General features: G+C 39.9%; 1 long non-coding RNA gene across 1 annotated transcript in view; it reads right to left on the bottom strand.

The window, feature by feature from the left end:
- The window catches only part of LOC310893258, a 75,093-nt gene that overhangs the window by 10,687 nt on the left and 46,371 nt on the right, over positions 1 to 18,035 (bottom strand). The window contains exon 2 of the long non-coding RNA XR_014578848.1: positions 3,188 to 3,362. This is a non-coding gene — a long non-coding RNA (uncharacterized lncRNA). The remainder of the gene's footprint in view (positions 1 to 3,187; positions 3,363 to 18,035) is intronic.

Genomic DNA, 18,035 nt, shown 5'->3' on the forward strand with positions numbered 1-18,035 from the left:
AAGACACAACTGTGTATCACAGAGATAAGTAGTAGTGACACCTATGGGAAGGTTCTCTAAAATCATCTCCTGGAAAAGATAATTGTGACCTCTGTTTTTGTGTGGTCTCATGCCTTTCGTGCCTCTGTTGCTTGTAGCAGCTTTTTATATCCATCAATGATGAAGCCCTATAGTAAAAGACTTACCTTTGCCTTTTTACATTCAACTGTCTGCCTCCTGATGAGCAACATATCCCTAAAAATAAAAGCCATCTTTTGCTTCTACTCCTCTGGAAAAAACTGCCAAGACATAACATGAACTTTCACAGACCCTCCTGACGTTGTCTCCAAAGTATATAACTCAGTCACATCTATAGATGCTAAATGTGCAACAGATGGGGCAGATGGGCTAGGCTGGGTTGCCATCCTTGTTATCCCCATCCCTCCATGTTTCAAGTAGGGCACACAGGCTCTGGTTGTCCATATTCTCACTGAGGTATCTCAGAAGGAACTGGAAAATGCCATCTTCCAGTGGAAGAAAGAAAGTATCTCTCTTTCGTTATATAATCATGTAATACTTTTTCCCACATTGTAACTCTCTTTGAAAGATGTGAGGTGTAAAAATAGCAAATACAGACTTTTTTTTTTTTGATAAATTTCATTGGAAAATGTGAGTTCATTAATATCATTTTTCAGAGGAGTGTATAAGTGTGGATGATTCTTATCAGCAAGGGTTTCTCCTGTGCTGAATAAAATGTGATTCAATGACAGCAAAGGAGTCTGTCACAGTACAACTTGGAACTGAGGAGCTCACCCTCAATGTAGGATACTTATGAAGGGCACACTTGTTCTCATCTGGGAACTGATCCATACTGACTATAACAGATGGAGAAAAACAAAAAAAAAATCATTTAATTTAATGAATTTTATTCCCCAAAGTGGCCTTAACCATACTACGGTATGTTACTTTAAAATTTTGTCTTTTTGTTGTAAAAAAAAAAAATCAAAGTTACATAGTTATGTTAACCAAAATATTTGCCATTCTTTAGAAATTAGTAATTTTGAGGCTACAAGACTGATCATGCATATGGGTAGGCAGAGAACTATTTATGAATTTCGAGAATGAAAGTTCACAAAACAAGAAGCTGCATTTTTCTACTGCTTTATTCTAATCCTATTCTGAATGTTCTCAGATTATCAAAATAATTTGTTAGCCAACTGGGAGCACTGCCTGCTCTTGAACTTACAGCCACAGAAAAGCCTATTTATGAAAACTGCCACCCCCATCTCTTTACGTCAGTGCCTAGAGCTGCATTAGATACCTGCATGTGTTCTGTGTATGATATGCATAAATCTTGCAGTGGGGGAGGAGGCAGAAATTGTGGAAAATATTCTCTCAGAACATCAGGATAATAAAATGTTATTTTACAAACCACAACATTTATTCAACAAAACTTTGATTACTATGAATATCTTTACATTCCTGTTCAAATATATATATATAAATGATGACGGATATTTTGTTGATATTTTGAAATTATTATTTCATTTCAAAAGTATTCAAATATTTGTGTCTCAAAATCTGATTGTGTTTTCAGTTTTTCAGATAATTTTCTTCATACATTCTAGTTTCAAACTTATCAAGATTTTTCTGTATTTTGACCCTATGTTACAATTGAAATTCAATGTTAATTTTGAAATACCAAAATTGCCTATCAGCTGTCAAATATATATATGTGAGAGTACAATGTAAAGCTGGAAGCACAGCTATGCAGTCAGTCCACAGTTCAAGATAAATAATGACTTAGAATAATACAGAATAATACATGTGATAAGACTGTCACACGTTATTTACTACAACAGATAGCCATTGCTTTAGGACCTACTGTGATGCAGTTCATTCTAGCTGCCATCAGCGGGTTCAGCAGTGGCCAGTGGCTTGGTTTGCTGTTAGTTCACCCAGTCCAGTCCTGGTGATCCACCCTGGCCTAACTTCTTAACCTGACTTGCTCTCCTCCATTTCTTGTAGGCCAGGTTAGTTACTTCAGCTTCTTATTAAGGGAAGGGAGCTGTAAATTTCTTTTCATAAGCTCACTTGGCTGCAGACATTATATCTTTTCTCAGGAGCTGTTCCTTCTAATATCCCTGTGCCCTAAACTCTTGCATCACCTAAACAGCTCAGCTACAGCCGTAACATGACCAAACCCATTGGGAAAATCATTTAAACAGAAATACTGAAAGGTAACTGGGTACTGTGTAAAATCATTTTACTATTGGTCTGGACACGGTCCTGGGCAACCTCTAGGTATATACCTGCTTGAGCATGGGGCTTGGAATAGGTGACCTCCAGAGGTCCCTTCCAACCTCAAGCAATCTGTGACTCTGAAAAACTTCTACCTGAAGAAAGGCAATTAAAAAACATGCATTTACTGGTTAAAAATACCCTAACAGGTATGATAGCAGCTATGCAAGCACTGCCTGCTGATTAAAGAAACAAGAAGCTGACGATAAATGTAAATCAGAGTGCAGGAACCATAGAAAATTGGTAAGGGAAGAGAAGCAAAACAACTCAATCACTTTGCAAGAGAGAACAATTTAAAGGGATATTTTTTTCCAAAATTAAGACTCTTACAATATTGCAGGCCTCTAGAAAATTATAGTTTGATATCTAGAAAAAAAAATCTAGATAATGCTGTATGATGTACTGCATGATGTGCAAGATGTTTAAAAAATGCTAAAACTATACATATTAATTCAACGGGTCTGGGAAAAATTGAGCTAAGATGTGAAAAAGAACATAAGGAACTATGAAGATCATTGTATGTGTTGAGTTGCTGGGGAAGTTCCAAAGGATAGAGGAAAAAAAAAAAAAAAACCACTAAGTTAGAAACACAGAATCATAGAATCATTTAGGTTAGAAAAGACCTCTAAGCACTGCCAGTAAGTGGTAGAGGGGAACAGGGAATGGGGGCTGTGGTCAGTCCCTAACACTTCACCTCTGCTGCTCCTTCAAGGTTATTCTCAGTGCCTGCTCCAGCTGGGGTCCCTCCACCTGGAGGAATATGTTTTTGTCTCTCTCAAGTGGAAGAAAACAAGGGAAAAGGCGGAAGCTACCAAGTTCTCTCTTCTTCTTTTTCCTCTTCTGATATACTACTGGACCAAGTGAGGGGAAAAAAAAAAAAAAAAAAAAAAAACTAAACAGGACTTACTTTTTCCAGCCAGGGCTGAAGGAAGCTTGAGGCTTCTGACATCATTAACAAACATATTGCATTACAACAGCAGCACCAGGGAAGCTAGTAATGCTTCCCTGGTGCTGCTCCCCCACCTCTTCATGTTCCTTCTATTGCCAGCTCCACTGTCCTGCTGCCAAATCTTCCAGAGTCCCTGCAGGAATGAAGGAAAGAAAAAAGGAAGGACAAGTAGTGCAAGGTCAGGATATGGTTTCCAAAGTAAATCCTCTCAGACTTGCTCTGACTTTCCTTGCATCACTTCCTTTGATATAGTCTAGCCAGAGGCAGACCTCCAATTACATTGTCTAATAAACTGCTAGATCAGCCTCCTGCCTCATTACTCTAACTTTACCATCTCACTTTTGCAACTTTCTGCTCTCTAAGCTAACACATTATCTTGCCTTTTTTATTAGACTTCACCATACTGCTCTTCTCTAGCTATCAGATATGAGTTTTCTACACTGTCAAATCCCACCCTCAGTCTCCCAAACCCTGTAGCCTCAAACACACACATGCACACCTCTATATCAAACACTTGTCATTTCCTCATTGCCGTTCCCCACCAATAATAAAACCCCCTTCACATATTCCTGCTTTGCAGCCTTCCTTCAAACGTTTCTATCATGACACCTACAGATAATGGCAGTCCCCAGTGGCAAGGGAATGAGTGGTCTAAGATTACCAAGGTAGTTTGCACAGAGAGAAAGTCAAAAAGCAGAAGTCATAACATGAGAATGCTCTCCTCCAAGAATAAAGTGGTTCAAATATGCTGCAGTCACGTTAGACACAAGTTTAATAAACTTACTCAACTCGTTTTCCCTGAGTGCTCCTGTGTGAACATACCCTCTGTTTGCATTACTGAGTTCACACTTGTCAACACTCTCACAACACATTTACTTGTTGCAGCCTTCGGTTACATCTGTTCTGAAATACTGCCTCTGAAGTTTGTCTTTTCTGACATGTCCGCACAGTATTTAGGACAAGATAGATCTGATCTTTCACTGAGGTTCTTAAATACCACCTTGATATAAGAGGTTAACAGAAACAACAGTAATGAAGCTACATTTTAATGAACAACATGCTCACCTTTATCCTTGATTTTAATCCCATGACGATTATTGACTGTGTGACTCTTCCAACACACAGTACATTGCAAGCAAATTAAGTTTAAGTCTGTGGAGGTTTACTCTCCCTTTCGTCACTTAGATACCAGAGGAGTACAGTTTAAATATGTCTAAATTTTGTTCATTGGTTCTAGTTTGTCTTTATTTCAAACATAATAGAGCATAAATCTGATCACACAGCTTGGATAATATCATTGTTCACTTTATAGCCATGGTTCACCATCACACTGGACAAGATCACATAGGGGATAAGGTCAGAGAAACTCTCTATGTGTCTTCTACCCTGTGATGTTATCAGGTACTCAACCCTAAAGCAATAGAAACACACTGATAAAAAGAGGGGAAAGGGAACTGTGATAATAAATCAACTCAACTGCAGAGAAAGTGCCAGGGAAAACAATATTGATTTTTTTTTACAAGTCAGTGCACAGATTTGTCAGACAAAAGAATAGAGATGTCAAAACCCAGAGAATCAAACACACTAATACTAAGAGAAAAACAACTCCACTACCTACAAAATGCTAGAATGTGTGCATAGCGATATTTATCGGAAAGAGGAATGGTATTTTATCATACTCAGAATATTTAAAGGAAATATTTATACAGTCTCTATTTAACAGCTACTGTTTATCCCTCTCATTGATTTTACATTAAAACCTTATAGTAGGGTCAAGAAGAAGCAGAGTCAGAATCCACTGCAAAAAAGCAGAATCACAGAACCACAGAATCATCTAGGTTGGAAGAGACCTCCAAGATCACCTAGTCCAACCTCTGACCTAACACTAACAAGTCCTCCACTAAACCATATCACTAAGTTCAACATCTAAACGTCTTTTAAAGACCTCCAGGGATGGTGACTCAACCACTTCCCTGGGCAGCCCATTCCAATGCCTAACAACCCTTTCAGTAAAGAAGTTCTTCCTAATATCCAACCTAAACCTCCCCTGGCGCAACTTTAGCCCATTCCCCCTCGTCCTGTCAGCAGGCACGTGGGAGAATAGACCAACCGCCACCTTGCTACAGCCTCCTTTAAGGTACCTATAGAGAGTGATAAGGTCGCCCCTGAGCCTCCTCTTCTGCAGGCTGAACAACCCCGTCTCCCTCAGCCGCTCCTCATAAGACTTGTTCTCCAGACCCCTCACCAGCTTCGTTGCCCCTCTCTGGACTCGCTCGAGGACCTCGATGTCCTTTTTGTAGCGAGGGGCCCAAAACTGAACACAGTGCTCGAGGTGCGGCCTCACCAGAGCTGAGTACAGGGGGACAATCACTTCCCTAGCCCTGCTGGCCACACTGTTTCTTATACAAGCCAGGATGCTGTTGGCCTTCTTGGCCAGCTGAGCACACTGCTGGCTCATATACAGACGGCTATCAACCAAAACTCCCAGGTCCTTCTCTGCCAAGCTGCTTTCTAACCACTCATCTCCCAGCTTGTAGCGCTGCTTGGGGTTGTTGTGCCCCAGGTGCAGGACCCGGCACTTGGCCTTGCTGAACTTCATACAGTTGGCCTCAGCCCATCCGTCCAGCCTATCCAGGTCCTCCTGCAGAGCCTTCCTACCCTCGAGCAGATCAACACATGCACCTAGCTTGGTGTCGTCTGCAAACTTACTGAGGGTGCACTAGATCCCCTCATCCAGATCATCGATAAAGATATTAAAGAGAACTGGCCCCAGTACTGAGCCCTGGGGAACTCCACTAGTGACCGGCCTCCAGCTGGATTTAACTCCATTCACCACGACTCTTTGGGCCTGGCTACCTAGCCAGTTTCTAACCCAACAAAGTGTACACCAGTCCAAGCCATGGGCAGCCAGTTTCTCGAGGATAATGCTGTGGGAAACGATGTCAAAAGCCTTACTGAAGTCAAGGTAGGCCACATCCACAGCCTTTCCCTCATCCAGTAAGCATGTCACTTTGTCATAGAAGGAGCTCAGGTTTGTCAAGCAGGACCTGCCTTTCACAAACCCATGCTGACTGGGCCTGATCACCTGCTTGCCCTGCAAGTGCCACATGATGACACTCAAGATAATCTGCTCCATGAGCTTCCCTGGCACTGAGGTCAAACTAACAGGCCTATAGCTTCCTGGGTCTATCTTCCAGCCCTTCCTGTAGGTGGGTGACACGTTTGCTAGCCACCAGTCGAGTGGGACCTCCCCTGATAGCCAGGACTGCCGATAAATGATGGAAAGCGGCTTGGCCAGCTCCTCCGTCAGTTCTCTCAGTACCATTGGGTGGATCCCATCCGGCTCCATCGACTTGCGTACATCCAAGTGCTGTAGCAGGTCACCAAACATTTCCTCGTGGATTATGAGGGCCACATCCTGTTCCCCATCCCCTTCCACCAGCTCAGGGTACTGGGTATTCAGAGAACAACTGGTCTTGCCGCTAAAGACTGAGGCAAAGAAGGCATTAAGCACCTCAGCCTTTTCCTCATCTCTCATCACTAAGTTTCCCCTTGCATCCAGTAAATGATGGAGATTCTAGCGTAGTAAACAAAACATGCTTCACTCCTTACCTAAGGGAGGTGACTCAATGGTCATCATCAGTGACCTTACAGTCACCTCCCCAGGTGGTAGCAAAGTATCTTACTTCTCTTCAGTGGCTTAGAGGATCTTTCTTTCCAAAATGGCCATGGTAAGCTCCCAGAAATTCAGGGATTGGTCAGAATAGGCTAAGCAGACAGGACCATATTGGAGAGAAAAGACATTTAAATTCTATTACAGTAAGGAAATTAAGTATTAAAATTATATAACCAATTATAATAAAAATACTAGATGACATCATAAACTTTAATTCTCTCACTGAAGATAATAAGAAAATACTGGTTGTATAAAATGCCAAGTATAAGATTAGAAATAACTAGCAGTTCAGAACTGTGATTTTTCTGCTATCTAGTACTTATCTTTAATAAATTCAGAGAAACTAAGGTCAGGAGGACCATTATTTCATTTATTGTGTCCTATATAGAAAGCCCTTAAATTTCATGAAGTTCCCTTTACTTGTAGTCCCCAAACTTGTTTTGTTTAATCATTTTAGAAAGATATTCAGCATTGATTTGAAGACTTCATAAGGTATCAATCGTCAATTTCATGGGTAATCTATACTAACATTTTAGCACCCACACTGTTAAAAATTAGACCTAATTTCTTATTCAAATTCATATGCCTTTAACTCCTGACATTATTCTTTTTTTCTCTTAAATTACAGAGCACATGAGTTTTTCAACTTGAAGGTATGTGGGCATTATAATCACTTCATATTCAAGTCTTCTTTTTAGAAAAAATGAGTAAATTGAAGTCATCAAAGAATCATAGAATAATAGAATGGCCTGGGTTGGAAGGGACCTCAAAGATCGTCTAGTTCTAAGCCCCCTGCCATAGGCAGGGACACCACCCAGTAGATCAGGTTGCTCAGGGCCTCATCATTACGCTTCGTTGGGTTAGAAACTGGCTAGGTAGCCAGGCCCAAAGAGTCGTGGTGAATGGAGTTAAATCCAGCTGGAGGCCGGTCACTAGTGGAGTTCCCCAGGGCTCAGTACTGGGGCCAGTTCTCTTTAATATCTTTATCGATGATCTGGATGAGGGGATCTAGTGCACCCTCAGTAAGTTTGCAGACGACACCAAGCTAGGTGCATGTGTCGATCTGCTCGAGGGTAGGAAGGCTCTGCAGGAGGACCTGGATAGGCTGGACGGATGGGCTGAGGCCAACTGTATGAAGTTCAGCAAGGCCAAGTGCCGGGTCCTGCACCTGGGGCACAACAACCCCAAGCAGCGCTACAGGCTGGGAGATGAGTGGTTAGAAAGCTGCCTGGCAGAGAAGGACCTGGGAGTTTTGGTTGATAGCCGTCTGTATATGAGCCAGCAGTGTGCTCAGCTGGCCAAGAAGGCCAACAGCATCCTGGCTTGTATAAGAAACAGTGTGGCCAGCAGGGCTAGGGAAGTGATTGTCCCCCTGTACTCGGCTCTGGTGAGGCCGCACCTCGAGCACTGTGTTCAGTTTTGGGCCCCTCGCTACAAAAAGGACATCGAGGTCCTCGAGCGAGTCCAGAGAGGGGCAACGAAGCTGGTGAGGGGTCTGGAGAACAAGTCTTATGAGGAGCGGCTGAGGGAGACGGGGTTGTTCAGCCTGCAGAAGAGGAGGCTCAGGGGCGACCTTATCACTCTCTATAGGTACCTTAAAGGAGGCTGTAGCAAGGTGGCGGTTGGTCTATTCTCCCACGTGCCTGCTGACAGGACAAGGGGGAATGGGCTAAAGTTGCGCCAGGGGAGGCAAAGCCAAAGTTATAGGTGGAGCTTTTACTATAATGAAGCAGCTCCCTACACAGTGATTTTTTTTGCCACATGGTGAATTACTGGTCCTAACACTGAATCAGAACTTCGTGATAGAGAGGCAGGACAGAGTTTGAACCATGAGATGATTTAAATGCCAATGTTTGATAAGGCTTACAGCTAATTTTGTTTGTTTGGCAAAGCATGAAAACAACTCCTTTCCATTATCTTTTCATGGAAAAAAAAAAAAAACCAGTTCAATGGTAAACAAAATGCCATAAGAATCTGTTCCTACATTGTTTGTTTTGTTTTTCAAGCCAAGTAAAATCATGTTAAAATGAGGATTGTTAAGGCAGACAACCTTCAGCAACTTAAAGGTCCCAAAACCTTCTAGTACCTTTAGGAAAAATAAAAATAAAAAATCAAGGAATTGGATTGGCAGAGCAAGTCTCTTCTGAATTAACACCTACACCTGCTAGAAGATAGAATCACAGAATATCTTGAGCTGGGAGGGACCCACGGGTACCATCAAGTCCAACTCCTGACTCCACACAGGGCAGCATATGAGTTAAACCATGCATTGTCCAAATACTTTTTTAACACAGACAGGCCTAGGGCTGTGACCACTTTGTTGAGGAGCTTGTTCCAGTGCCCAATCACCCTCTCAGTGTAAAACTTTTTCCTAATAAACAATTGGAACCTCCTCTGATTCTGCTTTAAGCCATTTACCCCTCATCTCATCACCGGTCACCAGAGAGCTCCGGAGCTCACTTTCCTCATGAGAAATCTGTAGACCACAATGAGGTCACCCCTCAGCCTTATCTTCTCTAAGCTGAACAAGCCAAGTATCCCCAGCCATTCCTATAAGTCCTGCCTACCAGTTCTTTCACCATCTTTGTTGCCCTAATTTGGACACACTAAGACGTTTCATACCCTTCCTATACTGTGGAATCCAAAACTGCGCACAATACTAGAGGTGAGGCTGCACCAGTGCTAGGTACATTGTTACATAGCTAACACTGCTTTCAACTGGTTATCTATACTGTGCTTAGTGCACCCTAGGATATGGTTGGCCCTTCTGGCCACCAGGGCACACTGGCAGCTCATATTGAGTTCACCATTAACCAAAACCCACTGATCCCTCTTTGCAGGGCTGCACATAAGTCACTTGTCCCTCAGCTTATACATACAGGACTACACAGTCCCAGGTGCAGAATCCAGCATTTGTTCTTGTTAAATTTTGTATGGTTGGTGATTGCCCAACAGTCTAGTCTATCAAGATCTCTCTGTAAAGCCTCTCTACCCTCAAGGTAGATGCAGATCCACTTAGTTAACTATTATCTGCAAATTTGTGCAGTGTGCAGAAATATGGTGTTTCCAAACTGCTCTAGCTTGTTCTTGTCTATGAGGCCTGACAAATACAAAAAAAAAAAAAAAAGTTGTCTTTTTTTAGATGTTCTATGGGCTGATCATTGCACGGAATTTTGAATTCGAATTAGCGATGAAAGCCTATAGAATCTTGGGCAAATACCACCAACAGCTCTAACACTGGATTCACTTTATTCATCTATCTATTTTTAAGGAAGCATCTAGATTTAAAGACTGCCCTCCGAGACCTAAATAAAAGTCCTACCTAGCAAAAGATTGTCTTCCCTATTATACTTTCCTTAAAAATCTCTTTTCCACCCTGCCACCAAATGATGAAAGTGAGCTCTTTTCTTTCTTCTACTTTGTCACAAAACATTAAGAGAATTATTTTTGAATAATAATAATAATAATATAAATCCTGGTGGTTCTTTAAGAGGTAGAAAAGCCTCAACCACATAGGTCTGCTGCAAAATTTTCATCTGAGAAGTTCATACCACTTGACTTGTTAAAAACAAGTTCAAACTACATTCATATGCAAACTCCTTGGGGGGAAAAAAAAATCACAGTATACATATTTCATAATTTTAATGTTTTATTTTTCCATTTTTAGTATCTGATTAACAATATGGGAGCCCTACAGAATACCTTCCTGGGGACTGAATCTTTATTCTCTTCCTGAACTAGGTTTCTCTGTATCCCGTGAACTCAGATTCAGCCAGCAAAACTGGGTGCCTGTTCCTTTACAGCTCCACTCCTTCCTTCCATACAAGTCTCCTGCCTTGCTCACTTTTCTCATTGGCTGATATGGCATCAGTCTCCAATGCTGAGTTGCGGAGGACTGAAATATTCATCAGAAATTTCTTTTGCTCAGCCTGTGCAGCTATTTGTCTGTTTCAAAGCTAAGTTATTCTTATGAAAATGCCCATCGGCATTTTTCCTTCACAACAGCACATCTTATAAGCCTAACAAGACTCATCCATCATCTGCACTAACCATGGACTGAGGTGAAAGGTTAGGAGTCAGGGTTTGCAGAAAGTCAACTGCAAGGGGACAGAAGGCATGTTGATAGGTAAAAGACTGTATCCCTGTCATCTACCAGTAACAGTGATTGACAAAGACAATGGTGTTTGGTAATCCATGACATTATCCATATATTTAATATTTTCCTTTTGTTCTGCACAGTTGTAAGATATAATAGTTACTGATGAAAGTCTCTGAAAGACTTTTAGAACTTCTACCATGTACGCAGTACATAGCATATGCTCATTCTTTAGATGTGATCCCTCAGTGAGAGAGGTTCACCGTTTTAGGTTCCAGGTTCAGTCATTTTGCACTACCCACATGAGATCTTTTTTCTCCTCCAGAGAAGACAACAATTGGGTGAAAGAAAACAGATGATCTTGACAGTGTTAGATGTTCTTAACAACACTGTCCTTCAGGGACATTCTTTTAACAAAAACCATCACCACATTAGACTTTCTTAAATCCCACAAGTTTTAAAAAATAAGTCTCTCTCTGAGCAGGGTTTCTCTTTCACTCCCAAACATCCAAACTAAAATCTTGGCAACCATATTTCTAATTTCCAAGACAAACATTGTCCTCCATTACTCTAAATCTTTTAAGATTTACCTTATAAGGTATAGCTGCCTTGCCAATAAAACATCTCAGTTTTTCATGTTGTTTATTTAGAAAATTAAAGACTAAAAAAAAGAGCAGTATAGTTGGGATTATCTTAGGAAGAGAAAGATGTCTCAGCACAGTCTGCTAAACAAAAGCAGGTCCTTTTACCTGAAAAGAATTTTATTGTGAAAGCACTACATAGTAACATGAAAAAAAAATCTCCCAAGTGACATCACATTCCTCCCACAGTCCAAAGAGCAAATGATAGGGATGCTGGTGTCAGAGGGTATTTTTTATGGAAATATATCCAAAAAAGTATACAGAAATAGGGTAACCTGGATTCAACACAGTAGTCTCCAACTCTTAAACCAGCGACATAATATAAAGGCAGGAACAGAACTATGGTCTGTGACTGTCTTTTGGGGACACAAGGGTGAACTCCAAAATTTAAAACGGAGAGAGAAAGCAGTCCTTACAGAAAAATAATCAGAAAGCTTAAGGCCTGAGGGGATCCTTCAGTCATTCAATCTGACTTACTGTAAAGTGCATTATGGATCTTTCAGCTAGCCTGTGACACACTGCAAAACTTCCACTTGGCTCAAGTTATATTTGCCCAACAATTTTAGAAACATTTGCCCTAGACCTTAAGATCCATCAGGTGAAGATGCAGCATATTTCAGTGCTTGACTCACTTCATGGCATCAGCTCTCAGGGCATCACTCTCATTATGCCTGTCCAGCTAGAACAAAAATCTCTTCAGGAGCCAGTATTTCTTAACCTTGGAAATACTTAACATGTAGTAATCAAGTTACCATGGCCTTTTGTTTTCCCTTTTCTCAGCTGAACAGCTGGAGGTTTCTAAGCCTGCCCTTGGAAAGCCTTTACATCATTCTTGCAGCTCATTTACACACTGGCCCTGCTTTTAAAATATGTCCACAACCAGACTGTGGGGAAGAGAACTGTATTTGTTTTTTGTCAACATCTGTCTCAGTGATTTGGTCTAAAGAGGTAAAAATCACCCTTCTTCTCCTACTTGTTGATCCTCTTTTCTCATACCTAAGGTTCACATTAGCCATTTTGTCAGTGTATCACCAAATTCAGTATTTATGAAAGAAAAATATATTGTTAGTGTTCTACTATGCCACAGCTTATAGCTAAAAATTGTTACCTATAATGTGAATGTCAAAAATCTCACAGTCCCTTTGCAAAATCTCAGCCCACAATTAATTGGAGATGTGGAACCAAGGAGGTAGAAGTGTACACAGCAGAGAATGCCAGTCTTCTTTTAGTCATAATCTTTCACCCAATGTTTTACATATTTGCCTTTATTTCCATGAGAAAAAAAATATTTAATTTTTCATAATGTTACAACTTATTTTATTCTATTATTTTTTCAGGTGGGATTTATTATAATATGACTAAGGATACAGTATTATGAGAATGGTCAAATCACCAGAAAGTTATTGATCTTGGATATACACACTGGGAAAAATGTATATAAAAGATAAAGAATAACTTAAGGATTTTAGCCTTTAGTGGGACATTCTTTTTCTGTGCCAAGTTCCAGAAGACTAAAGCCAATCAGCCAGCACATTTAACTCCCAGAAGGCACCAAAGGAAAGGTTCATCTGAAAAAGCACTTGATTGCTAAAGGAGCTACTTCACACAACTATTAATCCCCAAGAAGGATGGCTGAGCTTACACTAAGAGTGAAATATGTGCAATTGAGGGTGCTACCCATTTCATTATTGACTGCTGAATGACCCAACACTGCAACCTGCTGCAAGGAAGCAATGATTCTCCTTTCCTCCTTCGCCTGTTTCTTTACACTGATCCTCTAGGGTTTTGATTTTAGCATCATAGTCAGTCTGCACTTTCTTAAGGATTTCCAGTTTTTGTTTTGGTAGGAAAGCTAATCAAGACTATTTTGAGAATTTTATTTTGAGAATTCTTGACTATAAAGGACTGAGAAAAAATATATATCACCCATTTAGAAATATTTTGTTTGCAATTTTATAATACATTTAAGTAAGTGTTTTGTACCATTAAAATCAATCTGTCTCACCTGTAAATTCAAATTCCCCCAGGCTGAGAATAACCCAGGACCCAGACCCTCTTCTTCTAAGAAAGGCTCTTTATTACTCAGCAGGCACAGCAAAAGTTAATGTCAGAATACATGGGGTTTTCTTTTTCTTTTTTTTTTTTTTCCTTTGTTGTTAAACTTGATGTAGTTGCAGGAGCTGATCAGGCATGCTCAGAGCACACCTAGCCATTTTTGACTATTCAGGGAGCTCGAGGCTGCCCACAGAGTAAACTCTTACACTGCTGAGACAAACTGCTTAAACTAAGGGCAGAAATATTAACTTAGGAAATAGCTCCAAGCTTCTTCCTCCTTATATCTAAGGAAGTTGTCATTTTCTTTTGATCACAAAACAGAAATTCTAGGCTCATTTACACAATTTAATGCTAATCCCTACAAAAGGATTTTGTTGTTGTTGTTGTTGTTGTTTTATCTCTTTCTTACCACATAAGTACAATTTACTGCTAAAATACTACTAAGCTTAGAGTCTTCAGTCTCTGTACCTCTATTCTCAATCACTTATTCACCTCTGGTTATACTATAAGGCTATCCAGACAACTCTAAATGCTTCAAGAACACTTTAGTTTAGCACTTCTGAAAAATCTTTACCAGGCACTAGCCTAGCTAACTGCATCTAAGTCTGGGGCCCCCAGCACAAGAAAGATGTGGAATTGTTCGAGTGAGTCCAGAGGAGGGCCATGAAGATGATCAGAGGGCTGGAGCACCTCTCCTGTGAAGAAAGGCAGAGAGCTGGGGTTGTTCGACCTACAGAAGAGAAGGCGCCGGGGGGACCTCATCACAACTTTTCAGTACTTGAAGGGGGCTTATGAAAGAGATGGAGAGCAACTCTTTGCTCAATCAGATATTGACAGGACAAGGGGCAATGGTTTTAAACTAAAAGATGGGAGATTTAGATTAGAGGTTAGGAAGAAATTCTTCACTCAGAGGGTGGTGAAGAAATTGAACAGGTTGCCCAGAGAGGCTGTGGATGTCCCACCCCTGGAGGTGTTCGAGGCCAGATTGGATGGGGCTTTGGGCAACCTGATCTAATGGGATGTGTCCCTGCCCATGGTAGGGGCAGGTTGGAACTGGATCTTTAAGGTCCCTTCTGTTCTATGCTGTTCTATGATTCTACGACTTGTTTCAAGCAGAGACTAAAGAATTTGGTCCTTCTCCCCAAGAGTTCTACAGGCCCAGTGGTAGAAAGCAGAGGGATAAAATATACAGAGGAGATAGAGTTTACATCAGAATTAGATATATCAGAGTTAAACCAGTTTCAGGTGGACTGTGTAGCCTAATCAGTCTTTCTGGAAAGGTAGATCTTAACCACATAAAAGAAGTGCATGCTTCTGTCAAAGATCTGCAGTGTCCAAACCACCTACGAGTTACATACCATCCACCATTTCAAAGGAAACCATGAGGTCAGTGGTTTATCACAAATTTGTTTTTGTATGATTACAATTTGTTTTTGCATGGTTACTTCTGATTCCTATTCCATGAACCTAAAAGCTCACAAATCTTCAGGGGCAAAGATCCAATGTCAAACCAGTAGTACATGACATTATGTCAGAGTTCTTAAAATGTGTTGAAATGACACCTGCCAAGCATTTGATGGCTAAATTCTATTTAGCAATCTGATTCAGAAAAAAAGTTTTCTGTTCCCTTGAAGTACTCCTGTGCCCACTACACATACTTCCAAGTTCTTTTTCCAAGGTGCATTTTCTCTCAATAGTTTTCAATATCATTAAATATCCTTTTTGATTTGGAAAATAATACCTGTGTAACACCCCTGTGCATCTTGTGACATTATGGTACTGTCCTTGGTTTTGTTTTGCAATGAAGAATGAAGTCAGCAAAGTCAAACTGTATCTGTCAGTTAAATGAAATTATATAACAACTAAATACAGTTTTTGTCTTAGCACTTAATTACCCTCCTCAGCTGACAGATACAGTTACTGGGATCACTTCACATGTGAAACTGTCCATATACAGCTGTCAATCATACACTTCATCAGGTTGCAAATACTGTGTTCTTCTAACATTTTGATAAGGTTTAACCTAGACTTTTTTATGCCACACTTCATTTCTTACATGCAACCTATTACATTTTCTAACAAAACAGACAAACAAACAAATAAACTTGCTATATTTATGGCAATAATAAAAGAGGTATTATAACAGATATTTCTTTTAATGATGGTTCTCTTAAAAAATCTGGTTTTGTTTCTACAGTCTCCTTTGTCAAGGAACTTCTTAGATTTCCAGATCTATTACAGAATGCATTAAATAGTTTTAAGTACTCTGTATCTGATTTTATAATATTATAAACATTTTTAAGTACTCCTATCTGGTAATAAAATCATGCATAATAAAACAGTATCAAACTCTACTTTGGTCTACTCCATATCTCTTTATTATAAAGTATTAAATATTAAACAATTTAGATAAAAGAAAGATGGGAAAGAGGTACTCTTCTTATCATAACTTAACATTAATATTTCATTAAAGCCCAAATGTGACATATTATTAAATTTTTTTAGGAGTATTTTTTTCTTATCACTGCATTTTTAAAACACAATACTAAAAATAGTCTTTTTTTCATGAAAAATTTACATTTTGAAACAAAAAATTAAAGGATTTATATTTCCCAAACTTTTAATGAACTGTATAAAACTGAATCACAGTCATATCATATTGTTGACATTTTTGGAGTCTTGAAATTTTCCAGACTTTTTAGCTATTATCAGGCATAATTAACATGGTTTCATCTAGGCAAAGTACATGTACAGCCTGGGAGACGAGTGGCTGGAAAGCCTCTCAGCAAAGGGATCTAGGGGTGCTTGCCAACAGAAGGCTCAACATAAACCAGCACCGTGCCCTGGAAGCCAAGAGGGCAAACTACATTTTGCGGTACATTAAACACATCACAGCCAGCATGTCAAAAGAGGTGATCCTACCACTATATTTATAATTAGTGCAGCCTCACTTTGAATATTGCGTGTAGTTTTGGGCTCCACAACATAAAAAAGATGTTGAGGTGCTTGAAAGCATGCAGAGGAGGGCAACAAAGCCAGTAAAATGGCTGGAAGGTGTGTCCTATGAGGAGGGGCTGAGGACACTTGGTCTGGAGAAAAAGAGGTTAAGAGTAGACCTCACTGCTCTCTTCATCTTCCTGAGGAGGAGAAGTGGAGAGGGAGGTGCCAGTCTCTTCTCCCTGGTAACCAATAACAGGATGTATGGGAATGGCACAAAGCTGTGTCAGGAGAGGTTCAGACTGGACAGTAGGAAAAATTTCTTTAATGGTGGTAGTCAAACACTAGAACAGATTTGGGTGGTTGATGTCCCAAGCCTGTCAGTGTTCAAGAGGGATTTGTACAATGCCTTCACTGATAGATATGCTTTAACTTTTGGTTAGCCCTGAAGTGGTCAGGCACTTCAGGTCCAACTTTGAAGGTCCCTTCCAATGATATTTGAAGGTCCCTTCCAATGGAACTATTTTATTCTATTCTGTTCTGTTTTATTCTATTCTATTTATTTACATACTTATTTATTGGAAAGTTAGAGTTACATTGAATGAGTTTCACCTCTATTTTTGCTTCCAAAATAAGATATTTTTTGAAGATGACTTTTTTTTTTTTTTAAACAAGAGTGTAAAAGTTCAAATGCAAAATTTTGCTGCAGAAACAGGAAAGGAATAGTCATTTCCCTGCCTATGGCAGCGGGGTTGGAACTAGACAATCTTTGAGTTCCCTTCCGACCCAAGCCATTCTGTTTTATCTGGTGATCTAAATGAGAAAAAGGCAGGAAGTCAATCATTCATTCAACTATTTTTTTTCCAAATGTATAAAAAATAAAAATAAATAAATAAATAAAAATAAGCTCTCCAGACTGTTGAACAACCCCTTCCTGCCTCACCTAGTTGGAGATATTGCAACTGTCTTTTCCACAGATTTTTGGGGAGTGTATGCAGCACCTGTATTGATGATTCAGCCTTTCGAAGACATGGTTTTTAGTATGAAGTTTGTATTAATGTTCTGTTGAAATGTTTTGTGTCTAGTGAGCTGCATATGTTTTGGCCAACATGACTCTAATACTTAATTAGTAAGTGTAAATTATAATTAGTAAAAAGTGTTATGCCCTTAGATCAGGGACTATTCCAAATACGAGAATTTTATTAAGCTATAGATGCAATTTTATTTAAAGTACATTATAGTTTATATGCACTTTCCTCATTCTAAGATTCCTTAATAACTTTAGCCTGACAGTTAATAATGTAACAATTATTTGCATATCTTTTACCTCATTGTATAGGAAAGGCAAGTGACCTTTGGAACCTGTACTATTTTGCTGAGCTATCTACATATGATGAAAGA

Source organism: Anser anser, assembly GCF_964211835.1.
Source record: "Anser anser genome assembly, chromosome: 2".
Classification (NCBI taxonomy): domain Eukaryota; kingdom Metazoa; phylum Chordata; class Aves; order Anseriformes; family Anatidae; genus Anser; species Anser anser.